Source organism: Danio aesculapii, chromosome 25 (assembly GCF_903798145.1).
Source record: "Danio aesculapii chromosome 25, fDanAes4.1, whole genome shotgun sequence".
Taxonomy (NCBI): Eukaryota; Metazoa; Chordata; class Actinopteri; order Cypriniformes; family Danionidae; genus Danio; species Danio aesculapii.
The window spans coordinates 9,387,663-9,413,387 of NC_079459.1; the positions used below are offsets into that span (position 1 = coordinate 9,387,663).

Sequence of the window (25,725 nt, forward strand, 5' to 3'; positions counted from 1 at the left end):
AGGTATGGTGTGGACCCATTATGCTTATTTGTAGTTTTTGAAAAGGTACCACTCCAGTGATAGTTCCAGTACCTTTATTTCTGAGAGTGTGCATATATGTGTGCTTGTTTTATCACCAAATCTTTAAGGAGAGAACACAATGTTCTTGGAAACATTATCATGGAGTAATGTGTACTGTGTAATTACTTTTCTGAAACATTTCATTTTGAATTTAATGAGTCGATTCTATTTTTGAGATTGAACTGACAGCTATTTTGAGTCTAGCCAAACTGGAATATTATATATAAGTGGACAGACAGAGTGAAAGAACAAAGCCGACAACAGAAACTGAAGAACTGTAATGTACCATGAAAGTTTTGAATCATCCAAAGGCATAGTTTACCCAAAAATGAAAATTACCTCATAATTTTTCCTCCGTTGTGTGGTTTTAAACCTTTATCATTTTTCTTTTTCTTTTTTTTTTGTTGAACAATAAAAGATTATAATTTTGAGAATGCTTATCACATATCAACTTCCATACTTTATTACAAAATTATTAAAGAAGTCTATGGGTACCAGCAACCAGCATTTTTTAAAATACGGTCTTTTGTGTTCAACAGAAGAAAGAAACTAAAATATGTACAAGTAAAAGGTAAACAAGTAAATGATGGCTGAATTTGCATGTGTGAACTGTCCCTTTAAGCATATTGTATTTTTGCATTAGAGAACAATTGATAGTTCTGCATTTTAACATGTTAATCATTGAGTAGCATGGTTTTATTATTATATACTATACTTTATTTACAAGCTTTTTCACAAATAAAGTAACCTGACAAAACAGCCATTCTAACTAACTAATTAATAATAGTTTTATTCCAGAAGGTTTTAATGAATTACATTTGTTCATTTTAAATAGCACTTGAGCTAAATAGTCACTGTTGAGCTGCCTAATGGTGTCTCAAATGACAATTTATGAAGATGATCAGGCCACGTTATTATGAATACCTGTTTAACTGCCTGTTAATGCAAATATCTATTCAGCTAATCAGATGGCAAAAGCTCAGTAAACTTAGGTAATCAGGCATTGATTCAATTTCTGATTTATGCAACCTTTTTCATCTTTGTGGAAGTGTGTAATGTTGCTGTTTGTTCATGAACAATCGATGCCTTAAACCATCATTGGGGGATAAACAAATTGTACTAAATTGTATGAATGAGATTGTACGAATTCATACGAATTTGCCCCTAAATCAAAAAAATTTAAATTGCAGTGAGATCGTGTTGAATATATTGCCCTCCGAAAGTCACTTTGGAGGGAAAACAACCATGGCTGCCATACTGAAGTGTTGTTCCAAACTAAAGAGCTCAGAACTGGCCACTTCAAAGGTCCCTTAAAAATGCAGGATTTTGAAGAGTACAACTGATTGACCCCAATAAAGCTTTGCACAGGGAAGTTGCTTGGTTGTGTATATGTGTGAGCCCAATGCAGGAGTGCATTAAAGCAATGCAGTTAAACACCAGAATATTCTCTATTCTTAACCATAACGCCAAGTACAACGACACACATTCAATATTAATCCACAAGTGTGAAAAAGTATCAAAAGTCAAAGTTTTTTGAAAATTGACCGTATCACTTCTGTGTAACAGCTGATGGTGGCCATAGCAACGGCAGGGAATTTATCTTATGTAATTTAATACCTTTGTTTAAATAAAACCCATAAAACTTTAAGTGTTCTGGGTACTTTTACATTGAATTACCTTGGGACTTGTGGAGCTGTGCATCGATGGATTTTCTCTTCAGTGTTTGGACTTTCAGCAGAGAAAATTAAACGGCACTGAACTGAACTAAACTGATCTTCAACTCTAAAAACTGGACTGACACAGTTTTAATTTACTAGAACTTCTATGTTAAGCTGATTTGACACAATCTATATTGTAAAAACGCTATAGAAATAAAGATTAATTGAATTGGATTACCATAGCGGTCCCCTGCATCTGTGTGTGTTGCCGCTGTGAAAATCTGTGTGTGCACGTACTGAAACTCCCCTTTTCATTCAAACCCTTCACTCTTTCACCACTCGACACTCCCTCCTAAACAAAGCCCACTTTCCTGACTTTTTGCAAACTAGAGGTGTGAAAACACCTTGCAGAGACATGGAGGGTTTCATGGCCCATTAATATGACCTCACAATACGATGAAATATCAGGTGAGAACAGTGAGAATGACCACTGTGGTAATTCTAGTTATTGAATTCTGTTTTTTATTCTAGTTATTTAATTCCTGTATTGAGCACCCCTTTAAGTCACTTTGAATATGTGCCAAATAGGCTGGCCTTGTTTATACTGTACCAGAGGTGAGTAGCCAAACAGGTTTGTGCTCGTAGATTGGAGATAAAAAAAAAATCCAATAACATTTTAAAACTTGAAGCAGAGTGTCACTTCTGTCAGGACAGAAGTTTTTGCACAAACTACCCAAACCAAACAATAGAAGGCTGGTGAGGGTGGGTTATACTGTAAGTGAAACAGCTCCAGCTAGTAAATGTGCTCTAGAAACTGACACCCATGCGGACAGTTGCCAGTTCATTCCCACCTCGGAACAGGTTGGGTGGTTTGTGACTAGCAGGGTTATATTGGGGCCGTGACCTAGATGGTAGTGAGGTTAAAGGGGGTGAGGGTAACAGAGGCCAGCTAGTAAAGTGTTTTGCAGGTAAACCGCACTCCTCTGAACCTGAAAATGTGCTCTAGCGACAGATGCTACAGACCATGGTGTTTAGCCTCCGTTAGAGCAACCAACTCCCATGCGGAGAGTCACCAGTTCAATCCCAACTCGGAGCAATTTGGCCGATGTAGGACCTTCAGAGTTACATAAGGAATATTTCTAGGCACACTTTGTGCTCCTTTGTACCTATTCTCCATTGTTTAAATGCCCCGACCAGCTAAAACACTATTAACCATAGCATACCAATCTTGTAATTAGTACTTCCGGATAGATAACATCACAAAGCTCTGACTGATCTCAAAAGCTTTTCTGAAACTAGTTTCTTGAACATGACAGAGAGTTAACAATGCCCAAGTAGTGTCTTCAATCATCATATTTCAATTCAAAAGAACACCATTGAGATGTAGTTGAAAGAGACATTCATATAATTCATGTTAAATTTCCAGCAACTGTGATATCCTTGCATATCAATACAGATCTAAATTGTTAAATCAATACCAAGAATTAGGGGCAAGGTATGCCTAATAAATTTGTCAGCATGTGCCATATATGATCAGGCTGAACATGGTCTGTCAATGTATCAAGAAAGTAAACACCATTTTATTTATTTATGCTTTTTGTCTTGTCCTTGCCTTATCTGAATTTATTTAGATACTTTTTTCTGTACAGTATGTTAGTCAAGTACATTGACATTGTAACTTAACTCAAAAGACCTCATCATATGTATTACGAAAGTTCTCACCTCAGGGTATTTTGCTCCAACAGCACTGCTTCCTTTCTCCCATTAGTCCCAAACCTTCTCTGAGAGGGAGCATGTTATTGAATTTACCTTTCGTAATAGCCCCTGCCGCAGGCAAGGATAGAACTGGATGTGATAATTACGAACACCCTAAACCCGCAGAAGCACCTCCTAATTAAACTCTGACATTTTCTCGCAGCCGAACACACACACTGTTTTGCTCAGTCTTATCTCCTTCCTGTTGCTCTTTGTTCTCCAAATCTCCAGCTCTGATGATAACAAGAAAAACAGCAACAAAAGTGTTCTTAAATACCGTTCTTCAAATGTTAATGGGCCGAGAAAATGTTTGGCTTTATTCACAGAGTGAAATCTACAGTTCTTGAGAACAACAGAAATGGATTTTGCTGTTTTCACCCTCAGATTTGTAAATTATCAGAGGCATAAGCCAAAAACACAGATTTTTGCTCTTAAAATGATCTACAGATTTCACATGGTATTTGCTGTTTGGTCACACAACATGTTTTTAAGGCTTTTAGCTCATTAAACTAATAATTCATTGCGTAATATAGTTACTGAGGTAGTAGTTTAGGTGGTTTAGGTATTGGTTATGATTAAGGATGTAGAATAAGATCATGCTTTATAAGTACTAATAAACAGTCAATATCTTACTAATAAGCAGTCAGTATACTTAAGTTTCAGTTTATTTATTTTTCACAACAAGGGACAGTGTACATTAATCAACATTCCCCAAGAACGTTTATGTACCTAAATTAGCCCAAGGTCTTCATTGATGGTCCCAAATGTTAAAGGACTTAATCTAAAGTGTTACCCACTTCATTATTGCAAATATTTGTCCATTTTATTTATTTAAAAATGAGTTGTTTTACAACCCCTGGGTAGTTTATGGGAGTGGTTTCACACTTGGATTGAGGACTTAAAACTAGAGACGACTGACGTGAAACTGATGTTTCGACAGTGGCGAGGTCTTGAAGTGCAAGTGTTTCAAAAGGGTTGAGGATTGGTGTGGTGGATGGCGGAGGGGTGTCGTGGACAAAAGTGAGGGGACCTGGGGTGTCGCGGACGAAAGTGAAGAGGGTTGGGGAGTCGCAGAAGAAAGTGAAAGTGATGCGGATGGGGAAGGAGGGAGGTTGAGGAGGGGGATTGGTAAAATGAGGTGCCGGATCTGGTGTGTTCCGCCAACAAACTGAGCCCTGCACCTGGCGAATCAGTGTTTGATTGACAGGGTCAGAAAAAATCTGTGTCATAGCTTAGTGGACTCTGAGTGTGCACAAAGATCCAGTGTTGCAAATTGCCTGGGTTTGAATCCTGGCTTGTACACATACTATGACTTGATTTATTTTAATTAAGCTGTTTTATGACCAAAACAAGACAAATTTATTCATAAAGTGTTGGTTCGGAGGTCAGATCAATGTTGAAACAACACACGTTACAAGAACAAGGCATTTAAAATCTAACCTCTTTAGCTGCATCAGTCTGGATTTGAACCCATCATCTTCGCATGTTAGTCAGGAACTCTCACCGCTTCAATAAATCACTTGAAACTTCAACTCTACAACGTGGGGTTTAATACCTCTTGCTTAACTGTTTCTTTGCTAAAGTTGTCTCAGAGCAAAACATAAAAAACGACCACTAGTTGTGACTGTAGAGATGGGTTTAGAAACGTTTTGAAGCTTCGACACATTTGCGTTTCATAAAGCCTCGCTTTGCCCACCTCTAGTTAAAACAGAAGGGTTTAACCAAAGGCTTTAACCAAATACAAACACTGCCGGTCTATAAAGGTGGTGTGTTAAGGCGCATTGTCGGTGCGTTGCTGTTTTGAGAAACTGAAATAGACCATGCCATTGACCAAGTAAAAGCTGGTCTAAAGTCCAACGCAGTGCGCGTTAGTTATGCGCCTATGCAGGTTCAAACACTTAATACACACAGGATGTACAGAAATACACAAATATCTTTACATTTGAAAAAAAGGAATAAAATGTTGCAAAAAATATTATTTAATACACAGGTATAAAAAACATTAACTCCATGCCTTCTTCATGTCCGGGGGGCTTTTTTTAGTTTGTTCATGACAATTTGCATTTTTATTATAATGTTATTATTATTAGCAGTATTATTTATTATATGCATATTTATATATTTTTTATGAAAGCAAATTTAGATTTGTCCATCTGTCGGGTTTTGGAGACGTATGCATCACCATATGGGGCATAGGACGTGTGTTTGGACATTACTCTGCGTTCTAAACACACTTAGGCAGCCTAATTTTTACCATGTTTTTAGATTTTACCACATTGTCACCATTATTTACTTGCTTTTTAAAATTTGTTGACTTTTGTTTTACCAGCTTTGTGGAACCATTCTTCGCCAGACTCAAACCCTATTGTCGTGGTCAACTCCACTCTGCATTTCAAGTCTACCGACGTATGCGGTGAGCCACTGGACAAACTGATAACAACGGAAAAGCCGTCCATACAGAGGTAAACGGTCAGCTGGTTACCGCCCCATGGCATTAGTTTCAAAGACAAAATGCAGCCATACAAACCTCTGGCTACATACTTTGTGATCTCCAGAAATGTATATAGGGGTATATACCAGTGTTAGATGTCAATTCGATGTTGTTTGGACATCAAGGTAGTCAACTGACATTAAATCAATTTGCATTTTTGTGTTATTTGATGTCAGTAGCTATGTTTCTATCCAAAAATGTGAATTAACTTTATGTGTAAAACTGGATTATCGCATAAAAGACATGCGAAAAAAGCAGCGTTTCTATCCAACAAGTCAAAGCGAACAAAATCATCACTTCTTGATTATCTGGTGTTAAATATCAACAGTAAAAACGGAATTTGCTGCAGCAGGAGAAGCTGCGTGAATCTTTTATTCATTTAATAAACGACTTGCGCCTCAAAATACGAAGTAACCACGCAGTGGTGTTTTAAGGTGTGAGCACAGACGCTCTTGACAGTTCTGGAGGTAATATAAACACTAATACTGGAATGGTTAAGGTGTTTTAGTATGATCAAAACAACATTTTAAATGTTTTACAATGTGGTCAGCCTACTGGTTTATCTATTCCTACACATTTTTACCATCACATGATCTTTTATGACAAAATCACATGACTTTTTTAATCCGCATACTTGATTTTGTTCAGTAAAAGTGTTTCCATCGCAGCTTATGCTCATCTTTTCTTATCGAATAAAAAGTTTATCCTACTCAGTTATGCGCAAATGTTTTTTATGCGCATTTTCGAAATGTATCAGCATCTTGGTGTCCAAAATGTGCATAAAAATGGGTGGATGGAAATGTAACTATTGTAACATCAAAGTGTTAAAGCTGGGATGAAAGCCAGTAGACTGACTTTATATGAAAGAAAATCAAAAGGATGTAATGTTTCCACCCCCTACTGAGAGTCTGTCAGTCTTCTGTTTTATGACACATTACATGAAGGGTTTTACAACGTGCAAGACACCAAATAAAACAGTTTAAAACAAGATTAAAGGACTATCTTTTTAGTAAAGCATACACACAAAGCATCACATAACTGTAGGATGCGTGAGTGTGCTCCATGTAGGTGAGTGGGCTTGACAAAGTGAGTTCTGTCTTATGGTCTGTTTCCACTGAGTGCTAAAGCACGGTACGGTAGGGGCTGGTATGGGTCACCTTTATCAGTCTTGCGTTTCCACTGCCAAAAGTGTACCAATGATGGCCGTGGTGTATGACAGAAAGTTTCGACATCATGTCGACATCATTCTCGCTCAAAGAAATGTCTAAGTAAAGCTGTACGGGTCGTTCACATATCATATGGGAAGCACTTCTCACAAAACAGATGCTTTATACACATAAATATTTGAGTATAAATGTTCATTACTAACCTTTCTGTGAACATAATTTGATTATAACTGCAGATCAATGATAGCCTCATATCAATGCGAAATAGCCCACTGTAACGTCTGCAATTATTTAAAATAATTAAATAAATGCAACATATATGAACACATAGCCTACAGACTCTTACAGTCTCCAATGTGTTACCAATTACAGAAAAACTACACACAGCATACATTTAGTCCTTATTTGAGTTCAAAAACAACACGCAACCTCTCATCTGCATCTTTAATCTTCGCCAGTACATGTAACCTCTTGTTAGAAAGTAATTCCATCATTCCGAGGTAATAATAGTCCAAAAGGTGATGATAATAGTTAAACATGGCAGTTTTTTCATGTTTTAGGTTGCTGAAAGAGTCATTTGCTCTTTTGATTATTCTGGCTTCTCCTTTGTTTTTTCGCGCTTCACTCTTGGCTCAAGAAGTTCGTTATTTTGAATATAGACGCACGGTGAGGGATTGTGAGAAAGCAAAACTGCTCACGATTTAGACGGCCTTGTCAACAACTACGGGGCACAGGGTAGATTGTCTTCTTGGCTCTGTGGCTGTTCATCAAGATGACAACAAGGTTTGTTTAAGCTCGGGTCAACCATGGCTCATTATTATATGTATATATTATTATGGTGTAATATCTAGGCTGTGTATTAGAAAATGGTGGTTCCTTTGTTTTCATTCTCGCTTGTTGCACATGCTGGTGACGTTGCTTTGTAAAGCAATAGCATTCAGCTGCACGTCTAGCTCTGCCATTTGGTACCCTTTCGTGCTAGGTACTCTTTCAAAAGGGTACCCAAAAAGTGAACCATACTTTTATATCTTTTTATAGTGGAAACAGCCAAAAAAGCGAACCAAACCATACCATATCGTACCACTCAGTGGAAATGAGCCATTAATGCACCAGGCGTTTTATATGTTTGTTTCTATATTTGTTTCTATAACTCCTGTTTTCATTTATAGCACTCCATTTTCAAATTAATATTTAATATAGCTTGTTAAAATTTCCATTGTGACAGCATCTAATTATTTTCTTTGTTCTCTACTTCTACCTGAGCATTCCAAGGCCTCTAGAGATCGTGCAGTGCCATCGATGGGATCCAAGACCTGTGAATAGAGTAAGCCAACCATCAAGGAATTCGAGGGCAACACATAGACTTAATACACAAATAACCTTCATTAAACATGTACACATAGACATCGCTATAAAACTGCAGGTTATGTTTAAATATATAATAACTAGGGGTTAAACAACTTTAGCTTTTTGTAAGTCGACTTTTATGTTATCAAAGTCGAGTCGATGTCGACTTGTCACTGCTGACATCATCAATAAAACACGATTAACGAAAAAGATGTCAATATTTAGCAACATGCCACAATTTGCGATTTATTTGCAGGAAAAATATATACATGCTGTTTGACAGCTCATAACATGTTGCAAAAACAATGCAACATTACCAATCACTAATTTTAGTGCAGAACAAATGCACTGTCAACACTTTCATTTCGTAAATAATGCAACATTAGTGCCCGGGGTAGTTTTACTGCTAAATAAACTGCTCAGATGCATATTTTACCGCTATGATGGTGCACGCTAGAAAGCTGCTCAAAATCCTGCTCAAGTCGGGCATTTTTTTGCAGTTACTGGCTCATCTTGGTTGTCAGACGTCTCCTCGCTGCACATCTCCACTGCGTTCTTCACCGGGGATGATATTCACACACGCTATAAAGTTTGTGACACTTCCGCAGCAGCGCACTTCATGCTTTCTGTGTGCTTCATGGTTCAGACAGAGAGAAATGCCCACCACGACTACAGTATGAAGTAGCAGAAAGTATGTGAGAGCCCAGTGCAGGAATGCAATAAAGCAATGCAGTTAAACACCAGCATATACTCTACTCTAAAACCTGACCCCAAGTAATAACAATGACACACATTCATTATTAATCCACACAGTGGCAAATGTTGAACTATTGTGAAAATTGACCACACCGTGTGTGTGAGGAACAGCTGATGGTAGCCATAGCAAAGGCAAACAGCAGAGGATCAGTAACGCGTTCAAATCAGTAAAGGAAGAAGCTTGCGTCACATTTTTAACGTAGTTTTAGACGCGATATGTGAATCCCATACAGATTTAACCTGAGAGATAAAGTACAAGCACTTATGTATAATAGATACATGATTACAAGCTGCGCGGTGCCATTACAACTTAAAACACACAATTAAACTCTTAATATTAAAATATTTTGCTACACACACTACTCAAAACGAGGTAACAATTTTAATTACACTTACATGTTATAATCTGGATGAAGAAGAAACTGGTCCATTTGAACTGTAAAAGTTACTGACAAAGTCCCTGTCAAAGTCTGACAAAGTCCCATAGTCTCTGCTGCTCCTTCAAAAACAAACGGCCGACGAATCCCGCGTTGCAGCGTAGGCTATTTATATTTATATCATTAAATTTGAAAAATGACAGGAACAAACACAGCACTAGGTTGGCTATACTGTGATGTTGTTGTGAAAATGAACTTTAACCCTTTATTCCTCGCAGACGAATCACCATCTGTCAGTGATCATAATCTTCGCGTCATGATCAGTCCTGTGATCCCCCGCGCCTCCGCTAGTATCTGAAGTGAAAGCATGTTCACATTTTACCGGAACTGGAACTACATATTTGGTGATGTACCGTGTCGACATCGATGCGATCAAACAAAAGATCCGAACCCAACTCTATTCGTTTATTTGACTATTTCACAAAAGAATCAATCATTTTAAACAAGGTGCACTTTTAGATTTAAACCTCAGCTGGATGTTTTCATTCACTTAGGGCTGTGTTACACAATGCATGGAAGCTCATTTTCAAAAACCCATAATAGGGGCTCTTTAATTTGATTGTAATGCAATATTATGCACCTTTTTTAAAGCTTTTTTGAAAAAATAATGTATAAAACACTATACAAATAAACTTGAATTGAATTGAAATAAATGAATATATACATACAGTACTATGTGTACATATTTTATTCCAAACCCATATGACTTTCTTTCCTCGGTGGAACATTTCCACTGTCCTGTCCATGAAAGTCAATGAATCCAAAACACTGGAGATCAACAACAAAATATCATTTAGGTCTCATTTGGCCTTCTAGGTGATATATTTTACCGTTTTAGCATTCAAACGTTTCTGAGTGACTAAAAAATTGTGAGGAGTGACAAGGACAGACAGCTAAAATGACAGCGGAGGGCAGAACGTTGTTTGCATGTGGCGATAAAAGGCTTTCTGTCACGGAATGTGTGGGACGACACAACACAAGACATTGTGTCTGAAATTGCTTATCGGAGCAGATGCGGGTAAATTGCCTTTGAAATGCAGCGTGACCGGAGAGCTGACACCGTCATAAGGCTGGATCAATGCCATTTTGGTAAACATGGCAGTCTGTAGCTGTGACGTGGAAGCAACGGGTGTTGTTGCGCCCATTGACGGCGTCCACTTCCTCTCGATAATGGCTGCAGCTGTGGCACGCGTCCACGCCAGCCCCGTAAGCTCACACAAGTGGTTTGGGGGCTCATCAAGCCTCCCAGGGAAGAGTTAGGCTGAAGAGGATCTAATGGAGAACAGGGGATGCGTGGACAGGCATTCTATACACTACTGTGGGTTTGTATCAATAATGCGACCTCTCGTGTTAGCCCACTTCAAATCCACCATTAGATGTAAAATATACAATGCAGGCTGCGTTTGCCAGATGGTTTCGATTTCCACATCAGTCAACAATTTCAGCTGCGCAAACATAAATTGGGCTGACATTCATTGTAGCCCCCTCTCCATCTGTATATGCAGCGAGGACTGGAGAAGGGTGCATGTGTTAGGGCGCACATGTGCCTGGCGCAATCTGAGCTTCATCTCTGACCAATGGAGTCGAGGGTCACGCAGACATCAGCGCTCGAGGGCTTTTGCAGCCTTTATCAGATCAGGGAGTCAACCAAACTAAATGTATTTATGGGATCTGAGACAATCTGCGTACTTACTGCTTGACCTGACCCTGAAACAGAGAGAACCTGCAATTTCTTGAACTCCCAGTGAGATGACGAAGTACTCAAATGTACAATTATCAAACTTATTGATTCATTCACATAAATCAACTGATAATTTGCTGTTTCTAAAGGAAATACTGGTGTTTGCAGGAAAAAAACAACAACAACTGGTTATATGTCATGATTATCATAACTGTTACGATGTCTTAACCTTGATAGCACATATACATCATGGAGGAGTCTAATTGATGTTTGAGTTTACATCTGAAGGACATTTGATAGAATAAAAACTCATATGCAATATGTCTAGGTGATGTCTCCTGACCGATGTTAAAGGTGGCATATACTGCATTGATTCAATATGTAAAATTTTTCTCTAATATCTACATAGTAGGTGGCTTATGTAAGTTCTGAAATTCTCCAGAAATTACTTTATATGCTAATTTCATATATTCATAATCAGAAGGTCGACATTGACCATATTTGGAATGGTTGTTAATTTTAATGAGCTCTGCAGCTCATTGCCTGCAGTCTGTCTCATAAAACACAGAGTGATGTACTCTGAAATAAACACGTGCAAAATAATAATACTTTTTTGTGACTTTTTTTTTTGCACTTTTTTGTCCAAAAATATTTTTAAAAATTGAGTATGCCTTGTTAACACTTTCACGTGTACGACCTCACTGGTGTTATCAGCCTACATTCAAATACACATAAGTACATAAGTACTAGTAAAACATAATATTTATAGCTTGTAAAATACTTGCTGATTTATGTGGAGATGCAATAATTGTTATTTTTAAATATAATTGGAGGATGTGCTTTATTCAGGTAAGATATACACTGTTTATGTCTCTAGAACGGTTACTTTATTCCTCTCCCATATAAACAGTCATTTTCTTTCATGTATTTTAGGAGAAAATTATTAATTAAAGGGCACCTATTTTCACCCTTTTTTCAAGATTTAATATGAATCTTATGTGTCTCCAGAATGTGTCTGTAAAGTTTCAGCTTAAAGTACACGGAGTGGGTAGCGCGTTCGCCTCACAGCAAGAAGGTCACTGGTTTGAGCCTCGGCTGGGTCAGTTGGCATTTCTGTGTGGAGTTTGCATGTTCTCCCTGTGTTCGCGTGGGTTTCCTCCGGGTGTTTCCCCGACAGTCCAAAGACATGTGGTACCGGTGAATTACGTAAACTAAAATAAACCATAGTGTATGTGTGTGTGAATGTGTGTATGGATGTTTTCCAGTAATGGGTTGTGGCTGGAAGGGCATTCGCTGCGTAAAAAAATATGCTGGATAAGTTGTTGGTTCATTCCGTTGTGGCGACCCCAGATTATTAAAGGGACTAAGCTGAAAAGAAAATGAAATCTGGGAAATTTCTGTTCTGAATTTTCACCCACACACATACACGTTTAGCTTTGCACGGCAAATGTGACAGGATGCACGTTAACATCTTCTGTATGGATATCTGTTATGTTAATATACAAAATAAACTTGATTTAATGTCCACAAACCAGGATTCAAGCATCTTATTTTATAATTGTACTGACACTATGCGGCTGTGGTCTCATACCCCCCCGTAGCTTATGTTTTAAAGATGAAATGCAGCCATACGTAGCTCTGGCCACGATCTCCAGAAATGTATATATGGCTACATTTTCATAATGAGCCTATGTTGAATTATGATGCCAGGTACTGTTATCAACCATCACCATACATTTAGAAACATGAAACATCTCCTCTCTATTTGACTCCAGCAATTATGCCCAAATGTACAGTGGCCGACAGAGCTTAACAGGCTGTAATTTAAGAAAACACATAGAAGTACAAAAAATGACAGCAAATTGGGAAAAGTTCCTCATTGGTTTGACAGCATACATGTTGCAAATTCTCACAATGCAAACAAAGTAAGAAAACACCTGCCTTTTCACACAACACATGTGAATAGCGTGGAACACAACGTAAAAAGGGGATACAAAAACGAGATGGACGTGGCCGGGATATCTATGTTTACTGTGCTATTGCTATTGTTCAGTTAAGTTTAATTCAATTCATGTTTATTTCTATAGCGCTTTTACAATGTAGATTGTGCCAAAGCAGCTTAACATATAAGTTCTACTAAATTGAAACTGTGTCAGTCCAGTTTTCAGAGCTGAAGTTCAGTTTAGTTCAATACAGTGTGGTTTAAATTTTACTGCTTAAAGTCCAAACACTGAAGAGCAAATCCATCAAGCTCCACAAGACCCTAACCAAGCAAGCCAGTGGCAACAGTGAAGAAGAACAAAACTTAACCAATTTACGAAAGTGAAAGAAAAAAACCTGGAGCGAAACCAGGCGACTTGGGCACGACCATTTCACCACTGGTCAAACTGCAGAGCTGCAATCTAGGCCAGGGATTCCAAAACTTTTCAGCCCATGACATCCAAAATAACATTTCCAGTGACTCGTGACCCCCAATATCCTCTGAAGTGGTTATAAATCTACAAACCCTGCATGCAACAGGGCACACACACCAATAGGCCTAAATCTATTCTTCATTTAATTTTGGAGAACGTCACTCTGAGACCTCCATATTGAGTTGTGGCCTTTATTTTTAATGTACATGAGTGCCGTAAAGGTGTCAGAAAGTTTAAACTGGTGGCATAAAATCAATCTGTGGCATCTGATACTATTGCTGTGTCTCTAATATAACGTAAATCAAATGGGAAAAAATGTAAAGGCCGATGGCTTTTTATTTGCATGTTGTTTTTTTAAATGTAACAATTAACTACTATTTGCTCTTCTGTATGTTATGGATAAAATATGGTGAGTCTAATAGTTTAATGAAATAAATTAGATTTTTGGAAATGACCAAGCGATCCCCCCTCATTGTCCCCCCCAACCAATGGAGATATTTTCTTAATTTGCTGGCGTTTTTTGTAATAGCGTGTGTTTTCTTAAATGACATCACGTTAAGCTTTCTCAGACGCTGTACAAACGTGTCCTAGAAATATCTTTTCACACAAATGTTTAGCTGCGCTAATATCTGATTAGGCAAATGTTTAGGATGTGACATGCTTGACCACATTGGATTTAGAGGGCACAAAAAGGTACAAATGACGTAGGCTATGCCACTCTCTGGCTTGTTAAAGGCCCCATTGCCTGTCACAGGTGTCTCCTATTGTACATCTGCCAAAACACCGTGGACATCAGGCCATCTTGTTTGAAAATTATACCCTTCAGAGCAAACAAGCTTCTTCACAGAGAATGGATACTCTGTCAGCGCTGGTTTGCATGGGGAATATGCAGCACTGGCAGTTTTATAGATTGTTGTGTCAATGAGAGATAGAAATGTGGCATTATCATTTGAATCATCTGTGTTTTAATGCAATTGCTCTTGAGGTAAATGGTGGCTATTTCACTGTGACACTGATGAGACAATAATGAGCACGGTAATAGCACGGTGGCTGCTTTTGTGTGCCTTGTTTTGGGGAACACAATTTATCACTACAGACACATACATAAACATGCAAACTGACTGTAAGTAATATTTTTAGGTTATATATTAGGTATATTTTTTAAGATGACGCTAAATTTAAAAAAACTGAATTTAATTGTAGTTAAATCTTTATTTTATTTAGATGCTTTGGTTTCAGGGTACAGTTGTCAGAAATGAGTTTTGTCTGCCTTCAAAAATTATTGAAAATTTCAATTGGATTGTAAATGGACATGCTAGCAACCATATTGCAGCATGCTAACAACAAAACAACTAACTAATAACTAGATTATGGCTGCATCCGAAATAGTGTCCTACCCGGTACTGCACTTGAATTTAAATGTATTACTCAGCGGTTAGAAAAGTACGTTCTATACAGTATGAATGTCAGTAGTATGAATGGAACTCGGACATACTACGTCCACCATTTTGTCATCATCACATGACCTACCCGCGTCAATTGCGTCGCTTTACTCCATTCATGAATTCTATTGCAGTGCATCATGGAATAGCGTAGCATCCATCGGATGCACACTTTAGAATTTCGCCAGAAGTAGTAGGTCATCCAGGTACTTCTCACATACTGTTTTTTTTTTTAATTCTATGAATTCAGACATACTTGGCTTGCATACTGTTTTAGCGTACTATATGGAAGTATGAGACTTCTAATGCAGCTTATGTTGCCAAAAATGTTGATGTTCTGATACATATCAATACTATATTCATATAATACATTTAAATCAGATATATGCAATGAAACAGAGCTGTCGGAATTAAATTATTCAAAGATGATGCTAAATTAAAAAAAAAAAAGTAGTTAAATCTATTTGTCTTAATCTTCATTTAGATGCTTTGCTAAGATTACAGTGGTCAGAAATGTGTTTTGCCTTATTTCAAATATAGTTGAAAATTTCAATTGGATTGCAAATGGACATGCTAGCAACCATATTGCAGAATGCTAACAACTACCTACCCAGCAGGCACAAGACGTCAACATGACGTCAGATTGATGTTGTACTCCAGCGTCGTGGGGACGTTGCATTTTGTTTTGTTTGGAATATCAATGTTCAACATCCAACTTAAAATCAACCAAATATCAACATAATGATGTTACAGCTTGACTTTGTGTAGACTTACATCAGATACATGACGAATAATTGTCAGCTTTTGATGTCAAAATGACGTTGATTTAAGATGTTGGTTCAATATTGGATTTTGGTCACTTTCTAACACAACCTAAAATCAACCAAATATCAACGTAATTTGTGTTCAACTGTAGTTAAATCTTTTCTTCATTTAGACGCTTTTTTTTACATTACAGTTGTCAGAAATGAGTTTCTTTCAAAAATGGTTGAAAATTTCAATTGGATTGTAAATGAACATGCTAGCAACCATATTGCAGCATGCTAACAACAAAACAACGAACTAACAACTAGAATATATTGTCAAAATGCTGATGTTCTGATACATATCAATACTATATTAATATGATACTTTTAAATCAGAAATATGCAATGAAACAGAGCTGTCAGAATTTAATTATTCAAAGATGATGCTAAATTAAAAAAAAAATGTGTTAAACTGTAGTTAAATCTTAAATTCATTTAAACACTTTGCTAAGATTACAGTTGTCAGAAATGTGTTTTGCCTTATTTCAAAAATGGTTGAAAATTTTAATTGTAATTGTAAATAAACATTCTACCTACCATACTGCAACATGCTAGCAACTATCTACCCAGCAGGTACAAGATGTCAACATACAACATGACGTCAGAATGATGTACCCCAACATCATGGGGACATTGCATTTTGTTTGGAATGTCAATGTCCAACTTAAAATCAACTAAATATCAATGTCTAATGATGTTACAGTTTGACGTTGTGACAAAATACGACAAAAGTGGACGTTACCACTATGATGTCTATCAGACAATGGACAATGTTACCATACCTGACGAATAATGTTTAAAATGTTGGCTCAACATTGGATTTTGGTCAGTTATGAACACAACCTAAAATCAACCAAATATCAACATCATTTGATGTCGTATTTGGGTGGCAAAATAACATTGTCCTTAGGCGCTGGCTAGACATTGAATTTTAGTCACATGACGTCACAACCTAAATCTAGCCCAATATTAACGTCTTATGACATTGTGTGCCTGCTGGGTAACAACTAAACTATGCTGTCAATTTTTTTATATTGTGTGTATATCGATACTGAAATATATATTTTTTTTACTTATATTGCTTTGTTTGTTTGTTTGTTTGTTTGTTTGTTTGTTTGTTTGTTTGTTTGTTTACACCTGGTACAGTGATAATTTACCAGCTTGAGTACAATTCTGAACCACTGGTATCAATGGGCCATACAAAAATCCTTTTAGGTATGCTTGAGGGCTTTATATTATATTATATTATATTATATTATATTATATTATATTATATTATATTATATTATATTATATTTAAATAGCTTGGCTTGTTAATATGAGAATGTGATCTGTACAAAGTCACAACAAAAGTGTACCAGACTGCCTTGGACTAGATTTTACATTCTTCCTGGCACAAATATATTCCAATTCATTTTCCAAAATCCTGGTATTCTCACATGCTAATATTTCGCAAGATTTGCCAAGGTTTTACAAGTTACAATTATAGAAGGGAGCTATGCTATTGCATCCATTTTGTTCCCCTAAGACAGTGATTCTCAATTCCTGCACATTTTGTATGTCTCTCTATTTAACACTCAAGGATCAGTTCATGGATCTCTCTGTTAATGAGCTGATGATATGAATCAGGTGTGTTAAGTAAGGAAGACATACAAAATGTACAGGGTAGGGTGGGGTAAACCGTACCGGAATTGAGAAACACTGCCCTAAGACATCATCAGAAATAATGTTAATATTAAGCTGTATAAACTGTATATAAAAATAAAATAGTCAGTGCCATGACCTGAGCTCGATACCTGATTCAAGGTCCTTTGTTGAACCTTCCCCTTTCTTTCTGCTTGTCAATTTTTTCTGTCTCCTCTAAACTGTCCTATAAAATAAAGGTATAAACAATAAATAAAAACACTAAGCATTAAACATGTCCTCTAAGCAGGATAAAACAATACAGTCTGGTTTCATTTTGCATGCAGGCAACAGAGCAACCGGTAAATAAATATGCCTGATACCAGCCAGAGACACCAGATTCAACCCCTCAGGCTATACATCACTTCCTTTCGCCGGACTAAAGTAAGCTGCCGCAGACAGTGCTGTTCAATCAAACTCTTGACGCAGTTTTCTAAATCGGGGCTTGTTAGTGAGTTTAATAAAAACAGGGATGTAACGCTTCACTCATGATTCGATTCAAAACCATTCTAGAATTAGATTTTCTTAGATAAAAAATATAAAAATAGATATTTTTATTTTCACAAAATCAGATTGAAGACATAAGCACTGTCACTTTATTAGGATATTGCTGCGTGTTTCTTTGTGAGAGTGAAATATAACTAAACTAAACTGAACTTTTAAAACAAACCCCAAACCAAATCCACTTCTCAAATGAAATAAATCTCTTAATATATGCAAAGTAAGTCCATAAATTAAGAGCCAACTATTGCATTTTTGTTCATGATCCAAACAAAGATCCAGTGTACATGCAGCATGAGCAGTGAGGGAAATAGTGAGATATTCAGTTGCAGACCCGCAGATTAACACAATTCAAGCCGGGGAAACCATTTATGGTTAGACAGATCGGTCCCAGTTTTGTATCGTTAAATGAGCTCAAGAAAGTTGGCATGATTTATATGTTTAATATGTATAAACAATTCTTGAAATACATGGTGTTTCATTCCGCTTTGGCGACCCCTGATTAATAAAGGGACTAAGCAGAAAATAAAATAAATGAATGAATGAAATATCACTTTACAATAATAGTAAATGAATAGCAATGAACTAATGCGTAAATTAAACATTACTTCATTATGAACTAATGATAATTAAGGCATGCACTAATTAATAACTGTGTGGTACTGTGTGATAAAAATGCACATTAGAGTGTGCTTTTAGTGTGGCCAGTCTAAGGTGCACTTATGCAATAATCATGGTTTATAATTAGCATCTTAATGTGTACATAATAAAGGTTTTTAGATTTTTGACTTCAGCTAATAAAAAGTTGGACCAAAAACCAAAGTTTTGCAAATTTTCAAATTGCAGTTTCAAATTTTGTTTAGTGTATGAAAACAGTGTTACTGCTGCAAGAATAGTTTCTTCATACACTTAAAAAAAAAAAAAAAAATATATATATATATATATATATATATATATATATATATATATATATATATATATATATATATATATATATATATATATATATATATATATATATATTGTAAATTAACAGTTCCATATTTTGTGATTCATGCTTTTATTTTTTATTTTTTATTATTTATTTATGCTTTTGAATTGCAGTATGGGACCTTGATCTTTCTTCTGACAACTTTTAAGCTTAAAAAGTTGAAAAAAGTTACTTTTATTAACATTTTTAATAGTTCAAAGCAATATACAGTATTGTCTGGGTTACCTTGCAATAAGCTGCCACTACATTTTCTGTTATTTTACAGATTTTTTTTTCTCTATATATTTTTTCTTATACATTATATTGTTTCGAGTTACTAAAATGTCAATATGTTACTTTAATTAACTGTAGAGTTGTATTTTCAACATCAAAAGTCGACAGAGCAGAGATCAACACCCCATAATGCAATTCACAACCACAAATAAACGGAAAACACAAAACATGCAAACTAATTAACAGATAATTTTTACAAGGTATGGTAATATAAATGTATTTTCTTCAGGCATAAAATTAACCAACAAACATATTTAGTGCACTAAAATGACTATAAGCAGTCAGTACACTGAAAAAAAAGCAATAAAAATGGCTGACTATTTTCAAACACACACACATACACACGTGATCCATTTTTATGGAGTGAATTTTTTGTTTCAATTTTTGTTGTGTGTAGGTAAACAATAAGTGTTACTATTGCAGGAAAAGTTTCTTCAAAGGTAATAAAATGTAATTTTTCCTTCATTTTCTTTTCAGCTTAGTCCCTTTATTAATCAGGGGTCGCCACAGCAGAATGAATCGCCAACTTATCCAGCATATGTTTTACGCACCGGATGACCTTCCAGCCACAACGCAACACTGGGAAACACTTCATAGACTCTTGCATTCACTCACATACACTACGGACATTTCAGCTTATTCAATTCACCTATTTCACATGTCTTTGGACCCGGAGGAAACGTACGTGAACACAGGGAGAACAGGCAAACTCCACACAGAAATGCCAACTGGCCCACCTGGGGCTTGAACCAGCGACCTTTCTGCTGTGAGATGATCGTGCTACCCACTGAGCCACCGTGACGCCCTAAATTGTCATAAATTCAGGTACAAAATTAATCAACAAACATATTTAGAGCACTAAAATAATTATAAGCAGCCAGTACACTGAAAAAAGCAATAGAAATGGCTGAGTATCTACAAATGAAACATCCACATTATGAAATTAATTGTATTTTGAAATTAATTGATTATGAAATTAAATGTATTAATTTAAATTTAGAATTTGATTAGACAAAATTGTGTTTTCTTGTAAAACATACTCAATTATATTTTTATAAAAAACTTTACAAAATCATGTAGGCTACTTGAAGACTAATAATTCCTAAGAAATATTTAAACATGAATGAACAAAACTTCAAGTGGCATTTTGGCATATTGTGGCTACAATATTATAGCTTTTAACATAAAATAGCAGCTAATTTGAAATATAAGGACACGAATCAGTAAATCTTGGATCTTGAAGATTGTCTCTGCATGAATGTTGACAATACTTTTTGAAACCCTACCCTACTGTGGTGAAATGTTGAACAACATTACAAATTTGCGTTGTCTATCTAACAACATATTGAGTTATTTTTTCTCTCAGGCAATTCGCACAAAATATAGGTTTAATCACATTTTAATATTTAATGTTACATTATATATTAAGTAGGTACTTAGAATTTTAAGAATAGATAAATTTGCAATGAATAAACATCAGCTTCTGGGTAATAAAACTGAATAGCTGGGCAATGTGTCAATATTAAGCTTAAAAAATTATATTTATTTTTTTCATATTTTGTTATTATTTATTATTTTGCAAATAGTTTCATAATACTGGGTTGCGTCTTTATAGGCAAACGCTGCGTAAAAACCCAAACATATGCCAAAGTAGTTGGTGGTTCATTCTGTTGTGGAATCTGAGCCGATGGAAAATTAATGAATGAATTAAAATTTGCAAATAGCCTACATCTATTCTAAAACCTCGCTCTTGGTCAGAAATTTACAAGCACTAATGGGCGCTAGATGGCGCAACACGGCTACTTATTGCCTTATAAAATACAGAAATGCATGTATTTTTTAAAATAAAAGTCAAATGTAATTATTAGATAATTTGTAAAAAAAATTGTTTGTTTTCATATATAGTATATGTTTAAATTAAATTTACATGTGAACTTTATATGTATAAAGCATTTATTATTATTATTATTATTATTATTAATAATAATAATAATAATAACAACAACAACAACAACCACAACAGCATCAGAATATATCTTGTGATTCTTGCAGTTACACGGAAACTTTCCAAACTATGAGCTGTGATCTGTAGCCTCATGTCACAAGCGCACGCTCACACACTCTCACTCGTGTGCTAATGCTGTGATCAGTCAGACTGGAACTGGAGTCTCGTCTGTCCGCATTGAGCGGTTTCATTAGTTATGAACACATAGATTATTTACTTGGTTGCAGCCTGTGAAGCGCAGACCGTCTGTTTTTAAAGGTAAAAGATTGTATTAGTTCATAATACTGATGTTGTCATATTTCGCTCAGCTTGTTTGTTTTTTTTGACGGTCGAGGCTGTTACAACATCCGTACGCTACAACTTCAGCGAAGTCTAACGTTAGGCTACTGATATTTCTGAATCTGTGTTTTCAGCGTCTTTATGTCGTTTAGAAGCTAGAATAACTTGATCATGTTTTCAATAAGCAGTTCTCAGCTAAAAGTTTCTTGTACATAAACTTCATGTGACTTCGTTTTTACTACATGTGATTGGACTTAAACAAATTGATGTCGATATTAAGATGGAGAATTGTATCAGTTAGACATTAGTAGATCACATTATGGAACACTAGACATGTACCAAACTAAATGAGCAACATATGGCTTATTTTTGTCATTCCATGTAGACCTACACAAACTAGCTTGGGATAAAGTTGGTTTTATATTTTGCACATTCGTTTTTTCTCCTTAGTAATAAAGGCTAATTTCAAAAAGTATTCTTTGCTAATTCTAAAAAGTGAAGTCATATTAATAGCAGCCAATGACTATCAATGTACAACTTTACAGTAAAATAAATAGTGCTCATGTTGTTTTGAAGTCATACTTACATGTGATTCCAGACCAAATATTCAAACTAGCGTGGTAAACAATATAGGGACGATGTCACAAGTTGTCACTGTTAAAAAATGAACAAATGTGCGAATATAAAAGCAACTTTAACTCCGTAAACTAAAGCATATGCTACAACATTCCTTGAGGTCTGTACTGTAATTTAAGTGTAATTTGATTTAGTATGACAAGTCTGTCAAAGTAAAATACTTTAGTTTTAAAACAACAAGATGGCTATTTTACATTTCAAATGTAAAATGCTAGCTGTTCCCATGAGACTCTTATGTTTTGTGTTCAAACCTTGAACTTCAGAAGGACAGGATGCTTTGTGGTCACCAGTCTACTTCCTTACCTTCTACCAGAGAGTGAGGTGTGGCCCACGCCGGTTTCCACTTCAGTAGCCCGCTCAAACACTAATACATCTTCTCAAATCTGCCTCATATACACACTGTTGATACAGTAGAAGTCATTGGATTATATGCTCTTTTGCAGTTGTACGTTAAACAGAGGAAGTGGGCCAACAGAAAGCATGTGTTTCTGTTTGAAACCCTCCAGTGAGAACTAATGAACCACAATCACACTGACATGTGGCCTGCTGCACATGCGTATGCTCAGAAAGAAGCTGTGGTGCTACTCTAGCTTTGGAGGCTCTTGTAGATGTGCCTTACATAGTGAAATTGTGCTTTATTGTTGACGCTTTTAATGAAATTTTGCATTTAAAATTTGTTTTTGAAGATTTGATTTGTATTATGTCTGTTATAAATTATGAGATCATCTGGGAAGAAACTAAGACGTTGTTGACTCATCTAATAATAGGATCGTTGCTTTTTTTTTTCTTTTGGTTCAAGAAATGTGGTTTAGAAGTAATGTGAGTCACTACTTTGTGCTTTTTTTTAAATCTGGATGATATGTCTTACTAATTCTGACCTTTAAATGTTATCTACATGTGTAGAACTTTCCGAGTTTGTTATGCACTTTAGTGTTTTTGGTAGCTAGCTTTTTTATTTTTAGTGCATTTGAAGATAACACTGCACTGTGAAACCCATAAAGTTAAGGAAACTCAAACCATTTATGGAAACCAATTGCAACAAACCATCTAAGTTCCCAAACTAATCCTAATGAGTACTTTGAACTTAATCTATTTGAGTACACAAAGCAATCTGAGCACAGTAAGTTAAGGCAACTCAAACCGTTTAAGGAAACCGATTGCTACAAACCATTTGAGTTAAAAAACTAATCTATATGAGTACTGTGAACTTACTCTATTTAAGTTGAAGTAATGGGGTATTTAATTAACTCATTATCTTCAACACTGTGTTCAAAACTTTTTTCAAATAACTTTCAGTAAATTTTGAGTAAACTACACTCATTTCATGTGATAAAGTTGACTGTTACAGTGGGTAAAAAGTACTGATATTAAAAAGCTGAAGTTATAGACACTCTTAAATTCTTGATAAATATCTCACATCTTACTTTTAAAATCCAGAGTGAGACGGACACTTACATTGTCTCTGAGAAAAAGTTTTAGGAAAACTGGATTCATGGGCAGTGTTGGGTATAATTAGTTACAAAATAAATAGTTACTGTAAAAAGATTATTTTTCAAGAGATTGCCTTTAATTTTCAAGTAATTTAATTACAGTTTTACTGTACATAAAATCATCAATTCTGGATTAATCAGTTAAGAGAAGCAGAGTAATTAATAGATCAAGTAGATTGAACATGCTTGAGAAACAATTAATTGAGTCAGCAGTTTATATCAATATATACACTACCGTCAAAAGTTTGGGGTCAGTTTTTGTTTTCATTCTTTTTTCTTCTTTTTTTTTTAAGAAAATGATTCTGTTCATCAAGGCAGCATTTATTAAATGTAAAAAAAAAAGTTAAATATTTATACAAAATTTAAATAACTGCTTTCTTATTGTATGTATTATCAAATGAAATTATTACTCCAGTCATTATTGCTTTTATTAGTGTTATAATTAATAATAATCATAATAATTAATATTAGAGTGATTTCTGAAGGATCATGTGACTCTGAAGACTGGAGTAATGAAGCTGAAACTGTTATTTTATAGTGCAGTAACATTTCACTATTTTACTATTTGTACTGTATTTTTTATTAAATAAATGCAGCCTTGGTGAGTAGGATAAGCTTATTTTAAAACATTTAAAAACCTTACTGAACCCAAACTTGTGACCGGTAATGTAGTATGCAAGCTGTAAAACAAAATGCTGGGTTCCAGACAATTCCTTGACGTTGTCCAAACACAAATTAATTAAGTTAACCTAATTGTTTTATGTTTAATCCAGTTAAATTTGTAAAAACAACTAAGTTGTCCCCAAACAAAATCAAGAATTGTGTTCATCTCATTTTAAGTAGTTTGAACAAGCAGCAAAAATAATTTTTGAGTGTATGAAATATTGTGTCATTAGCTTTGAAATGTATTCTGTTTCGATACGTATAATGTTTATTAGTCTTTAATGTTACTTTTTTTAATAAAGATAAAAAGTCCTATTTTGGCTTCGATTTAAGTCTTCGTCAAGTTTAATTTCTGTTGTCTGTTTACACTCACCGGCCACATTATTAGGTACATATGCTTGTTAACGCAAATTTCTTATCAACCAATCACATGCAACTCAATGCATTTAGGCATGTAGACATGGTCAAGACGATCTGCTGCAGTTCAACCGAGCATCAGAATGGGGAAGGAAGGTGAATTAAGTGACTTTGAATGTGGCATGGTAGTTGGTGCCAGACGGGCTGGTCTGAGTATTTCAGAAACTTCTGATCTATTGGGATTTTCACACACAACCACCTCTAGGGTTTGCAGAGAATGGTCTGAAAAAGAGAAAGTATCCAGTGAGCGGCAGTTGTGTGGGAGCAAATCCCTTGTTGATGCCAGAGGTAAGAGAAGAATGGCCAGACTGGCTCGAGCTGATAAAAAGGCAACAGCAACTCAAATAACCACTTGTTACAACTGAGGTATGCAGAATAGCATCTCTGAATGCACAAAAGGGTTGATTGAGGCAGTTCTGAAGGCAAAAGGGGATTCAACCCAGTACTAGTAAGGTGTACCTAATAAAGTGGCCGGTGAGTGTATATGTACCGTAGTGCATTTATGCATTTAATTTTTAGTGTAAAGTGAAGTAATTAAACAACTTGTTTAATTGAGTTACTGAGTTACTTTCAAACATAGTAGTTTAAAAGGTAATCTAAATACAATTTTAATGATGTAATTAATAACTTTAAATTAAGTTACTTAAAAATTAAGTTACTTTAATTACTTTTTAAACTAACTTACCCAACACTGTTCATGGGAAATAGAGAATTTTTTTAACAAAAGCATAGACTGGGGCTATAAAACGTTATTAAAATTAAGGTATTGACACC

General features: G+C 35.6%; 1 protein-coding gene across 1 annotated transcript in view; it reads left to right on the plus strand.

The window, feature by feature from the left end:
* The first annotated feature begins 21,603 nt into the window (after positions 1-21,603).
* Positions 21,604-25,725, plus strand: part of si:dkeyp-19e1.3 (USP6 N-terminal-like protein) — a 61,462-nt gene continuing 57,340 nt past the window's right edge. The window contains exon 1 of the mRNA XM_056451435.1: positions 21,604-21,724. The gene's annotated coding sequence lies outside the window, so the exon portion shown is untranslated. The remainder of the gene's footprint in view (positions 21,725-25,725) is intronic.